Below are 12,266 nucleotides of genomic sequence, written 5' to 3'. Positions count from 1 at the left end.
TGAATTTATGCTTTATGATTAATTATTTGTTGCTATATTTTTTTTTGATGGACCTCAAGTGGTTTTGAAGGAATATGACGCTGTGCCACTTTATAACAAATTGTGTAATAGTTTCTTGATACATTTACAAGGTTTTGCAATGGGACCCCGCTATGAATTTTAAAAGTGTGTAGAGTTAGGGTATGGGTAATAAAGACATATTTATATATTGTAGTAATGATACATTTTTAATGTGCAGCAGTCTCCAAAGGCTCTCCTTTTTGCCTTCTCCAATATATATATATTGTGGCATTGCATGACAATACTACGGTATAATGTGGCATCACCCAGGATTCCCAACAAGAGGGGCTGAGCGGCACCAGGAACGTACTTTTACCAGGAAAGAGCTGGCTTTACAACTCATTCTGGGTTTTCTGGATTATAGTTGGGATCCTGCAGCCGGGAGATTTCTAAGAGAACTGGGAGGGAAGAAATCTCCATTCCTTGGTCCAGGCTTCAGTGGTGACCAGCACCGAAAGATTGTGCACCTGTGCACAGCCCTTATGAAAAGGATGCTGGTTCATATTCGGGGTTCCACCTGGGAGACAGAGGAGGTCTCTGTGAAGGAGTCAGGAGGGCTCCACCCTGGAACCAGTCTGTGTCTGGAGGAGTGTATCACCTGTGTAATGAAGAGACTAGCCTGAGGCAAAGAGGACAAGAGCCTGTGTAACAAGCGTGTTGGATACATGTGTGAAAGGTTTTGTTTAAAGCAGGCGTAGGCAACCTTGGCTCTCCAGCTGTGCTGAAACTACAAATCCCATCATGCTTCTGCCTCTGGAAGTCATGTCTGTGGCTTGCAATGCCTTATGGAAATTGTAGTTTCAGCACAGCCAGAGAGCCAAGGTTGCCTACCCCTGGTTTAAAGGAACAACCTGAAGTCGGAGAGACTTTACAAAGTTTATGGATTTTTATGTTTTGAATTAATAAAAGTGGGCAAAGAAGCCCTTAAAAAGACGTGGTAAGCGAGTGAAAGTGTCCTTAACGCACTACTGTTTGGAGCTAAATCTCACAATACATATAATCGTAACATGCATGTTTACATGCGTATTGGGTGACGAACACAACCGCAGCCATCTTCCCTGCTCTGACACGTGGTTGTGGCTTCCTCTAGTCAAGATTGCGGTCTGATCACAGTTTGATTCGGTTTGCGACCAGAAACGCGGAACAAATTAAGTTCGTGAACCAAGGTACCACTGTACATATTTAATTTTTTTTAATTAAAAACATAATTAAGCAAGAAAAAAAATTAGTAAAAAATAAATTAAAAAATACAAAATGCAACAACTCAGGCACCTACTTATTGCCAACGAAGTTAAAACAAACCCTAACACTTGAACCCAGTTATGCAGCTTTGGCATGTGTTTGTAAAACTGTACATACCTTTGCAACTACTAAGGGGTATATTTATAAACAATTTGCAGAGCCATTTGCTCTGGGAAATTGCATGTGTGTTATTACCGTAAATACTTAGTTTCTGCGCTCCTCAGCTTCATCTGGCGGCCATAATGAGACATTTACTTGAAATTACATTTAATCTGGAAAGCAAATATGCTAATAACAATTGATTGTGCATCCATTTGCACAAAATCTATTTACATTCAATTTCACAGCGTGAATGGCTCTGAAAATTGTTATATAACTACACATCTTAGTGTATGAAGGTAAATTATATCATTATATATATTTTATATGAAACAACATGTCCCAAAAATAATTTAAAAAAAAATATGTAGCTGTATATTTCTTGCCATTACCCTGAAACTACCATAGGACAACTAACAATACATTCTCCTGTTCCTGACATGCATGGGAATACCACATATGTGTGCATTATTTGTTGTTACTGCCTATAGTAGAGCCCAGAAACAATAGTGTACATTTTGCTTTTTTACCCCAACCTAAACACACTAATAGTAACACTGGCACTAACATTGACTTACACTAATTATTAAATCTTTTTTCCTACCTAAAACATTAACACAAACATAGATCAAGACTTTTTTTTAACAGACTTCTCATTAAAAGTGCTGGGGTGTTCTAAAACTAGCAATCACTGTGATTGGCTATTAGAGTGATCATATGATTGGGAGCTGGCCCCTCTGGCTCCTGGTCATTAGCCCGAGACCAGGAGCTGATGGTGCTTGAAACATGTGATCAAGCATAAAGACATGCCGCGCATATGTGGCACCACAGAAGAAAGCCGACCTTCGTGATTCTGAATATATGTCTGATGACATTGGGAACAAGTTAAACCAGTTGTCACTCAGAAATGTATATATTCTTTATTAGGAGACAAAAAATGGCATGGTACTTTGCAATAAACTTTTCTTGGAACAAATCTATTTTTTACTACCTTGTTAAAACAAACAAATTAATATATGCTGAAAAAGAGAGAAATAGCAGGTAAGAGGACCACTTTGCAATTAACTTTCCTCAGAATGTGCTGAACAAATCAATTTTTCACTGCCTCATAAAAGCAAAATATTCGTAAAAAAGATCGGACCTCAGCAGTTCAGGGAAGCCAACTGTCAAGCCAAGTTAGGCAAACAGTTCACCTAGCTGCTGCTAACGTGGTGTCAACAGTAAGAGTTTGGTGTACAAATTGCAAAAAAGTTCAAGTAATTAATTGCATAGGGATACCTAGAATAGCTAGTGTAGAAGGCAAATGAAAATAGAATTTGTAATATCTGGGCAAAAAAAAGCACCGGTATTTGAACAATTAGAGTTAAATGCATCCAAAAGCAGAGTAAAATATTAACCTTACATATAATATTGCTCACTGATTATCATTTCTTAATAGTTTAGACCAAAAAGGTAACTGTTTAAAACGTTTTTTGCCTCAATTTAAAATCTCAAATAAGAACAAGATTCTGTGTAGAAATATACTGGGATCTATTTATAAACAAATAACTATGTGATTATGATCAAATGTTCATTATAGTGTGTTTAAATGTTCTTAGTGATAACTGTTATTAGCTAATATGATCTAAAATGTTCTAAAATTATTTTTTCTTAGAGTCGAATGTTCTAACAGTTCTGATTTTGGATCAAATAGTATCAAATAAAATAGGTTCTTAGCTTTGGATCCAACGTTCTTTTAAGAGTTCAGGTCCAGTACTACTATAGACTATAATTCTTCCCGGTCAGTGAATGTTGAGCATTCAAATTTGTTTTGGGGAAAAATGACATTGAGAAATCATATTTGAGCAGTTCAAGGATTCCTTTTTAGTGTACAACTTCCAGTATGGAAGAAGGGATGATAAGAAGATGGAGTCATTACACTGGTCTACAAATTTTGGGAAATTATCGACCTCCAAGATAAAATTAACCTTGGGGGACACCACTAACAACCTCAGACCATTCAGATTATGAATCATTGATCGCCACTCTCTGAATACTGTCTTTAAGCCAGTTTTCTATCCAATTACTCTATACCTGCTGACCTTAACTTATACATTAGCCGCATGTGGGGAACTGTAAGTATACTATATCCACAGCCATTCCTCTGTTCAATTTACTACTCACTTCATCACAAAAAGAAAGTAGGTTTGTTTGACAACTTCTGTCTTTTGTGAATCTGTGCTGACTATCGCTTATGATATTATTTTCAAGTAAAAACAACTGCATGTGACCCTTGATCAAACTTTCAAGTATCTTCCCAACTATTGAAGTTAAGCTACAGTTCTGTAATTACTTGGTAAAGACTTTGATCTCTTTTTAAATATAGGCACCACATTGGCCTTGCACCAATCCATCTGTACCAAGCCAGTCAGAGAGTCTCTAAAAATTAGATACAATGGCTTTGAAATTATACAGCTGAATTATTTGAGGACACGTGGGTGTAAGCCGTCCGGTCCAGGTGCTTTGTTCACCTTAATTTTGTCTGTTTCTGGACTATATTAATTGTCAGCCATTGTGGTTTATTAGAGGCTATGGCACTGCTATCCCCATTATGGACTTAAGTTACATCCTGTTCATTGGTGTGCACAGAGCTGAAGAAAGTATTTAATAGATTTGTCCTCTCTTTGTCCCCAGTTACCCACTCTGAGTTATCTTTTAAGGGGCCTACATGTTCAGACCTAACTTTTTTACTATTAAAATAAATAAATAATTTTTGGAGGTTCATCTTGCACTCTTTTGCAACCTGTTGTTCATTTTAAATCTTTGTAATCTTTATTTCCGTTTGTGATATTTTGTTATATTCTTTGTAGCTTTCAAATGACAACAGTGTTCCTTCATTTTTATATTTTTTAAACAACCTTTTCCTATTCTTTATGTCTTTTTTTAACATTGGATGTGAGCCACATGGGTTTTACTTTTAGCCTTTTAAACATATTGCTTACAGAAATATATTTTGCAGTATGTTTGTGAACAATTGTTTTTAACCCTTTCGCTGCCAAGGACGTATGGCATACGGACCTACAAAAGTGCTTCCAGCTGGCCAGGTCAGTATGCCATACGGACCTGGCATTTACAGTTCTACTATAAGCTGATGGTCGCTTTAGCGTTCGCAGGGCCTACAAATTTAGTATCACCATCTTTTTATTCTACCGGGCCTGCGCTTTCAGAAAATATATGGTTTGGGGGGTCTTTTACAAACGCTAGCAACGCAGCAGTTGAAAATCAAATCAATAGGAAAAAATTGCAGAAAATTCAAAAATGGCTTGGCCAGCTGATTTGAAAAATGTTCCGGAGGGCTTGGCAGCGAAAGGGTTAAACATTCCCATTTTTGTTTCTTGCTTTTTGATGTAAATATTCCCTCCCAGTTTAAGTCTTCCAGAGCATCCCTCAGCATGGGAAAATCTGCTCTGAAGGGAATTTGTTTTATTTTTCCAGTATGTGCATGTTGTTTATAACTTAAGTTTCAATGAAATCATATTATGGTCACTGCTACCCAGATGTTCTTTTATATGAATATTTGTAATTAGCTCTGAATTGTTTGAGATCACCAGATGCAGCAGAACATCATTTATTGTTGGGGCTTCTACATACTGTACCATAAAATTGTCATGCAATAAGTTTATAAATGTCTGCCCTCTTACTGTTCCAGCATAATAATATTTTAAAACAATACAAGAATTGTTATCAAGTCAAATTATCAGGGGATACAAATGCATAGTCATGGGTATGCAACCAAGTCAAAGTTTACCATGAATCTGGCTGATTCACTTCACAAAAACATTGTATGTAGCTAACCAATGCACCAACAGTGCCATCATTTATATCATTTTAAAAGCACATATGCATTTGCTATGCCCCCTTAATCCTGAGCATTCTTTTTTTTACCCAGGGCACAGTCAGTCCACTTCCTGAAACATTCAATCAGAATCAATTAAGTAAGTTGGCACTCCTTCATATAAAAACACAGAGCCAAAATAACTATTCTATTGGTTCTGAGTGGAGGAGGAGGATGCCATGTGTTAGGCTAGTGAGCTTTGTTCCAATAATGTAAAAATATGTTTTTGTTTCATTATTGGCTGCTTTCAGTTAAAATTATAACAGAAAGATTAATGTGGCATTCAGTCACCACTGGGATGTATAGATGTCCACGGGAATTCCATACATAGAATCTACAAGATGTGTACAGTGCTTGGGGAAAACACATGTCAGGCAAACCAAATATATTTATCATGGGGACCAAGTAACGGAGTCAACTTTATCAAATCACAGATGTAGAAGATTTTCCATCACTTGCTCATCACAAAAAAATCCTTCCAAATAAATGGTATATTTTTAATTACAGAGATTCATCCTAGGGGCTCCTAGAGAGAATATTGCAATATAGATGAAAATAACTGTCAGACATTTACTCCCAATTGTGTAGTACAGATTGTTAACCGGTCTAGTGGGTATCCACTTTAAATCAATAATACAGGTTGTACACATAGAACAAAACATTTCCTAAAAATATTGCAAACAAAATCTTTTACAAAGACACAAGCTACATAAACATTATAAAATATTATTATGCAGTATAGCAGGCTCTTAATAGGTTTATTGTGCAATGTTAAACATCATCTTAATTGAAACCTTAATACTGCAATCTGATAAAACAAACTTACCCAAAATATAGGTTATTAGGCAATTAAATCACTCGAATGTATTTTATAATGTTAGTGGTTGCATCATGGTGGTAGTAAAAGAGAAAACTGGATCACAGTATCTGTCAAGAATAAGAATATTGTATGGTACAATTTTACAACAGCAGTCTGCAAAAATAACTATTAAATAAACATTGTCAGTATATAATATTATCTTTCATATGTACATATATTTTATGTAGCCAAAAGAAAAAAATACAAAAGACAAGAAACATTTCCAGACGCATTTAAACTGTGGGGGTGGTGATTTTAAAGTATAAATATATCTACATTGCCTTTGCAGCAATGATTTATGTTCCCTCCCTTTGGATACCTGCAATGAAGTTTAGAAAATGTGATCATCTGCAAAAAATAGAATGATTAGTGAACAAACTTGTTAAAACATGAAATTACCTGTAAAAGGAGATTGTAAGTTGCCATTTTTATACCATAAATGTATAGTATTGTATTTGTATATTGTATGTGTATAGTATAAATGTGTAGTATTTTGATTAAGTCATCAACAATAAAACAAATCCAATGGCGTTTTATAGTTTTAATATGGATTTTATAATAAACATACTGCAAGAAGACCCTTACCTCTTCTTTTTTTTCATATTGGTAGGGTGGCCTGGTGGACCGGTAGCACACATTCTTTAGTGAATAAAGAGGGGGGATCCCCACTTGTTGGAGTGAAGCCCGCATGAAGGACCAATCTAGGCAATCAAATGCCTTTTCAGCATTGACTGAAAGTAGGCAACGGGGTATGCTGTGGGATTGAGCGTGTTTGATAAGGGTCAATGTTTTAATAGTATTATCCTGTGCATCCCTATGAGGTGCAAAGCCTACTTGTTCTTGATGTATAAGTGTAGAAATATGCACAGCCAAGTTATTCACAATGATTTTGACAAAAATCTTAAGATCAACTTTAATGAGAGAAATGGGTCTTAAATTGGCATGAGCTAAGGCTGTGCTGAATTTATCCCATGTTCATAGCAGAATTGATGCACAGTGTCCCTGTGCTTGAGGGAATCCACATCGAAAAGAAGAACAAGTTCAGAACATTTATGCATTAGTTCTTATTGAATCGCTACATCATGAATAGACTTATGAGATAACTCATGAATGTGAAGTTTCTTCAGCAAAACAGAGATCCACTGATTCCTGTCTTTTTTCAAATGGGACCCATGGACAATCAAAACAACCCGCAAGAGGCATTTAAATGTTTTGCATTCAACCGTCAAGGGAGTCTGATCAGATAAGAAATGAATTACCGCAGTCAATATCACTTCTCGAACTAGAGGGTCTTGGAGTATTGTTTTGTTTAGAAGCCAGCAAACATAAGACTTTGGTGAGTCAGGTATTTGTAAAGTGAAGAACAATGGGTAATGGTCAGGCCATATTTTGGAGCCTATATGCGATGTAGGGCATCAATCTAGTAAGGATTTGGTAACAAAAAATTATACTACTATATGTACCAAAAGGTATCAGAATAATAGGTGTAGTCCTTAAATGAGGGGTGTAGGATCCACCATATATCCACTAGTTGGAAGTTATGTAAGTGTCGGCAAACTTTATTAACATGGGAAAGGGGGATTTAAGGTTTAAAAATATTGGAGTTGACACATGGGTCAAATGTCAATACAATCTCCCCCTAAGATCAGGAAACCCTCAGTAAACTTTTTCAACTTTTGATAAATGCCTAGAAGAGATGATAGTTGACCATGGTTATATATATCTGCGCCTTTACAAATAGAAAATGGCCATTATCATTCCAAACCTCCTGCAGGAGCGTGAAGGGGAGGGAAGCATGTATGGAAATCGCTACTCCGTTAGATTTCTGTGTTGGGTTGTTACCCATGAAAGAGAAGGGGCAATACTGGGACTTCAGTACAGGAGCATGGGCTTATTTAAAATGAGTTTCTTGCAATAGGAGGATTTTAATAAGAGAAACCAACATCACAGTTCTCGACTGTATATATCATCTAAATGGCCATGAAAAGAAATGGAAGAAAGGAAAAACAAGAGAGGGAGCATAAGAAAAAAGGGAGAACAAAACAACAGAAACAGAGAAGACAAACAAAAACATACGGCCATCAAACATGACTAGTTACTTAGAATGTTGAGGACAACACCTAGACACGAAGACAAAACACCAGAGGGCTTCCCTAGTGGTCTGTATTCACAACCTATGTGGGAGGGACATCCACACCTAATGAAGCATGGCCGCTGACTTACAAATGGACAACCATTAACCACTTGCTGCAAGTTGCACAGCCCGCTGCTGTGCAACCTAATTACCTGTCAAAAGCCGAATGCAGACAATTAAACTATTATAATTAATGTCTTGGAAGTCAGTATAATATTTTACTCTTTTGGTAAATAAATACACTCTAAAGACGTGGCGGACCTAATAACCAAAGGGCCCTGGTGCAAGATTTTATCTTGGGCCCCCCTTCCAAGACAGGGGGCGCGGGAGTGGATCACACTGGCCCCCGACCCCCAGCGGTCTCTAATGTTGCAGTAGCGTGCTGGACTTACCTGAGACCCTGCAGAGCCCACCATAGAGAGTCTCAGGTGGGCTATGCAGGGTCCCAGATGGGCTGGCCTGGTCGTCGGGGTCCCTTTCCCTGTACCTCCTCCCAACTCTTCTTACCTGCTGCTGGGGCCTGGCCTCCTCCACCCCCTCCCCTGTCACGTCTGCCATGCCGCCCCGGTACAGTTGATACCCATGTAAGACGCCCCCCAGCCTGCCCAGACCACTCACATGGGTACCGGCCATACCCCCTGATGGCGATGTTCTATCAAAGGTTGTGACTACGTTAGAATGTGTGACCAGTGACGTGGTCACACGTTTTAACGTAATCCCGCCCAGTTTTTCGGTGGTGAAATATGTGACCGCCAATAGGTGAAGCATTCCAGCGCTTTCCCAGCTGTTCCAGGGCAGATCGGCATCGCAAATCACATGTGCAGGAGAACCGATCTGCCCTGGAACAGCTGATCAGTCCTGGACCCTGGAGACATGTGGCCATGAACCCGGAGCAACACAAAGTATGTAGCTTCATATTATTCTACATTACTGCATAATGTATTGCTAGGATTTGTAATCCTCTATAGCTGATGATATCTGCATTGCTGTGTATTGTATTGCTGAGATTTGTAGTCCTCTATAGTTGATGGTATTATTCGGCATTGCTGTATAATTTCTACAGCTTGGAGTCAGTAGCAGAACAATCAAGGTCGCAGCTGGGCCCTGGCGCTCCACCACTGACTCCAAAATGTGGAGAGACTACAAATCACAGCCTGCACAGGAGGAAGAGGGCCCCAATGACTGCTGACATTTCCATGGCCGCTGACATTTCCATACAGCTGATCCGACAGCTGTCCCACTGCACAGTATGGGTCAGTAGCCCAAGGGCTCACAATGCGAATTATACCTTGAGCGTTGGGGTGATAGTAAGCCACTCATACAGTCAGTTTGATCATAAAAAATGTTGTGCAGTGGGACATACTGTGCAGTGGGACAGCTGTCAGATCAGCGAGCGAACTACACATCCCTGTACCCACACGGCGCATGAGCCAGTGAAAGGGACAAGCGGCCACGGCTCTGGGTGTTAAGAGCCACTATATAGCTTCATGTTGCCAAGGCAACCAGCACCGCTTCGTTCCTAGTGTGCTCGCGGCCCTGACACTTGATACCGTTCTGCACTTGGTTTTACGATCTCTAACCCAAAATATGTATTTTGCTACCGGGTGAGTCACACTTATATGTGCTGTTGGGAGTCACTGATGGTTTAACCCCTTCATGACTGAGCTTGTTTTTAGTTTCTGTTCGTAAATGACTGACACACTTTTGACATTTTTGCTGTGTGATTCTTCCACGTCAGTAATATACTTTCTTACAAAGTGCACCCACACATATTATATATTGTTTTTTAGAGGACAGATAGGGCTACATATTTATATTGCATATGTATGTCTAACGCCTCACTTAAATAAAACAAAACAAAAAAAAAAAACAAATTAAACAAATAAAATATAAAAAAGAGGAAAAAAACGTTAAAAAAAAAACTTTTTTCCCAGTTTTGATTTGTAGTATTTTTTTTTACAAAAACAGCACAGCTAAAAAAATGCAATAAATACATTCATTTATTTGTCCCTTATTTTATTTTATTTTTTACACATTTGTGTTTTTTTTTACACTTCACTTTTCACAATTTTTTTTTTTTACACTTTTCACTTTTTTTTTAACTTAAAAATGTTATTTTATTTATTTAATAATATCAAGCAGTCATTGTGAATTAATCTCACTGTTACTGCTTGATAAATTAATACATTTTTGGTTATTATCAGGCTGCTTCAAACTTCAGAACAGCCAATAATAAAACTGCAGCAGTTCAGGATTCAGCTGTTACTAAAGGTTTAATGATTGTTGCAACAACGATCAGCAAACAAACATTCTTCTTCCAGGAATAGATACATTGTAGGAATAGACACATTATGTATCTATTCATGAAAGAAAAAAAAAAGCCAGTATAGCTTGAGAGAGATATCTCTCGATCTATACGAGCTGTCAGAATGCCGTCAAAAGCCGGCATCTGTGTCCGCTCTGCTGTGACTCTCAGACACACGATATTAAGGTATCGGGTGTCTGAAAAAGGTTAACCCTTTCATTAATGAATGCCTCTGTAGTAAGGGCATCCATTAATGAATGTTAAAAGCTGATTCTCAGCGATTAACAGCCCTCTAAAGCAGCAAATAACAGTGTACGTGACAAGTCATTTGGTCCCTTTGTGGCTGGACGTACAGTGTACGTCTCCCGTCATGAAGGGGTTAATAGATATGGCTGGTATTTACATAATTCTGCACACTTCCTTTTCAAATACTTAATGGCAGGTGTGACATCATACCAACGCCCTGGGTGGATGGGAGTTGTTTCACAGCACTCAGTTGATTGGTATGTCTAGGTATATATTGTTGTATGTCTTCCACTTCACTGTTATCTCTAAGCCTGATGAAGGGGACCCTGCGAGGCCCCGAAAGCGCTTGCCAATGAGATACAGCTATTGGCAATAAAATATTTTGCTTTTTCTCAACTTATGGTGTGCTGGTGACATTTTTCTATTGTTCATGTGTGGCGGTGCCATCCGCAGTCATTTCGAGCACCCATCCTGATCAAGTGGGAATGTGCGGTATGGTTCTTGTTTCAGTTTACTGCTGTTTTACGTAACACAAACATTAATGTAAAGTTTTAAAAAAATATTACACATACAAATTATGCAATGCGAGATGCTGTCCTGCAGAATTGCACTGCTCTGTAACACCACATACAGCTTAAAGGTATCGTTGAAGCATATAATTTTAAAAAGGGGTGTTTTTCCCTTGTAACCTTTAAAAGGTGCATAACACAGGGGGTGCTCTGCCCGCTGAACGATATTTATCCTTTTTTTTTGCATTGGTACATGTCTAATCTGGCAGTGCCTAGCAACTCTTATCTTTGTTTGACAATCCCTTGCCTATTAGCCTTGAAAATGGAGAGCATTGATTTTTAAGAGTCACCTCACATTGTATTCTATGGCGTTTATATGGAAGTTTGCAAATTGTGAACTTTTTGACACATTTCCCTAACCCAACCATGAATCAAACAAAAGCAGATTCACCCTTCACTATTTGCTACCTGAGCATTTGTTCTACTAGGTGACCAGTTATTTTCTGTTCCCTTGTGATAATAATGGAAATATTTTGTCATCTTTAATCATTTGTATGCAAATATCATTATTATTTTTAAGCCAAACCTTAGCCAACAAGCCAGGGAAGATTTATGAGTCATGACATGAGCTTTGGAAACCCGAACGCACACACATGATTCTCTATTTAACATCACAGACCAGTTGGACATTAAGGAAATTGCACTGTTTGCATTCTTTGAAGTAGACTTCCTTCTCCTTAGGTGCCAATAAAGCCACATGCATGTAGACAATGGCACCAGGGTGATTGGGAAGTCATCTCACTGGTAAAAATCATGCTTCATGGGGGCGTGGCCAAGACATGGAACTGTGAGGACGTGCAGCGTGTGAGCTCCGTGCCTCGGCGGCCGATTTTGCAGTCTAGCGGGCACGAACAGTGCCCTTTTCAGGACAATGTCCT

Source organism: Nanorana parkeri, unplaced genomic scaffold (assembly GCF_000935625.1).
Source record: "Nanorana parkeri isolate BGI_ZX_2015 unplaced genomic scaffold, ASM93562v1 scaffold1074, whole genome shotgun sequence".
NCBI lineage: Eukaryota > Metazoa > Chordata > Amphibia > Anura > Dicroglossidae > Nanorana > Nanorana parkeri.
The sequence above is the reverse complement of the archived record's forward strand: the minus strand, read 5'-3'. Positions refer to the sequence as shown.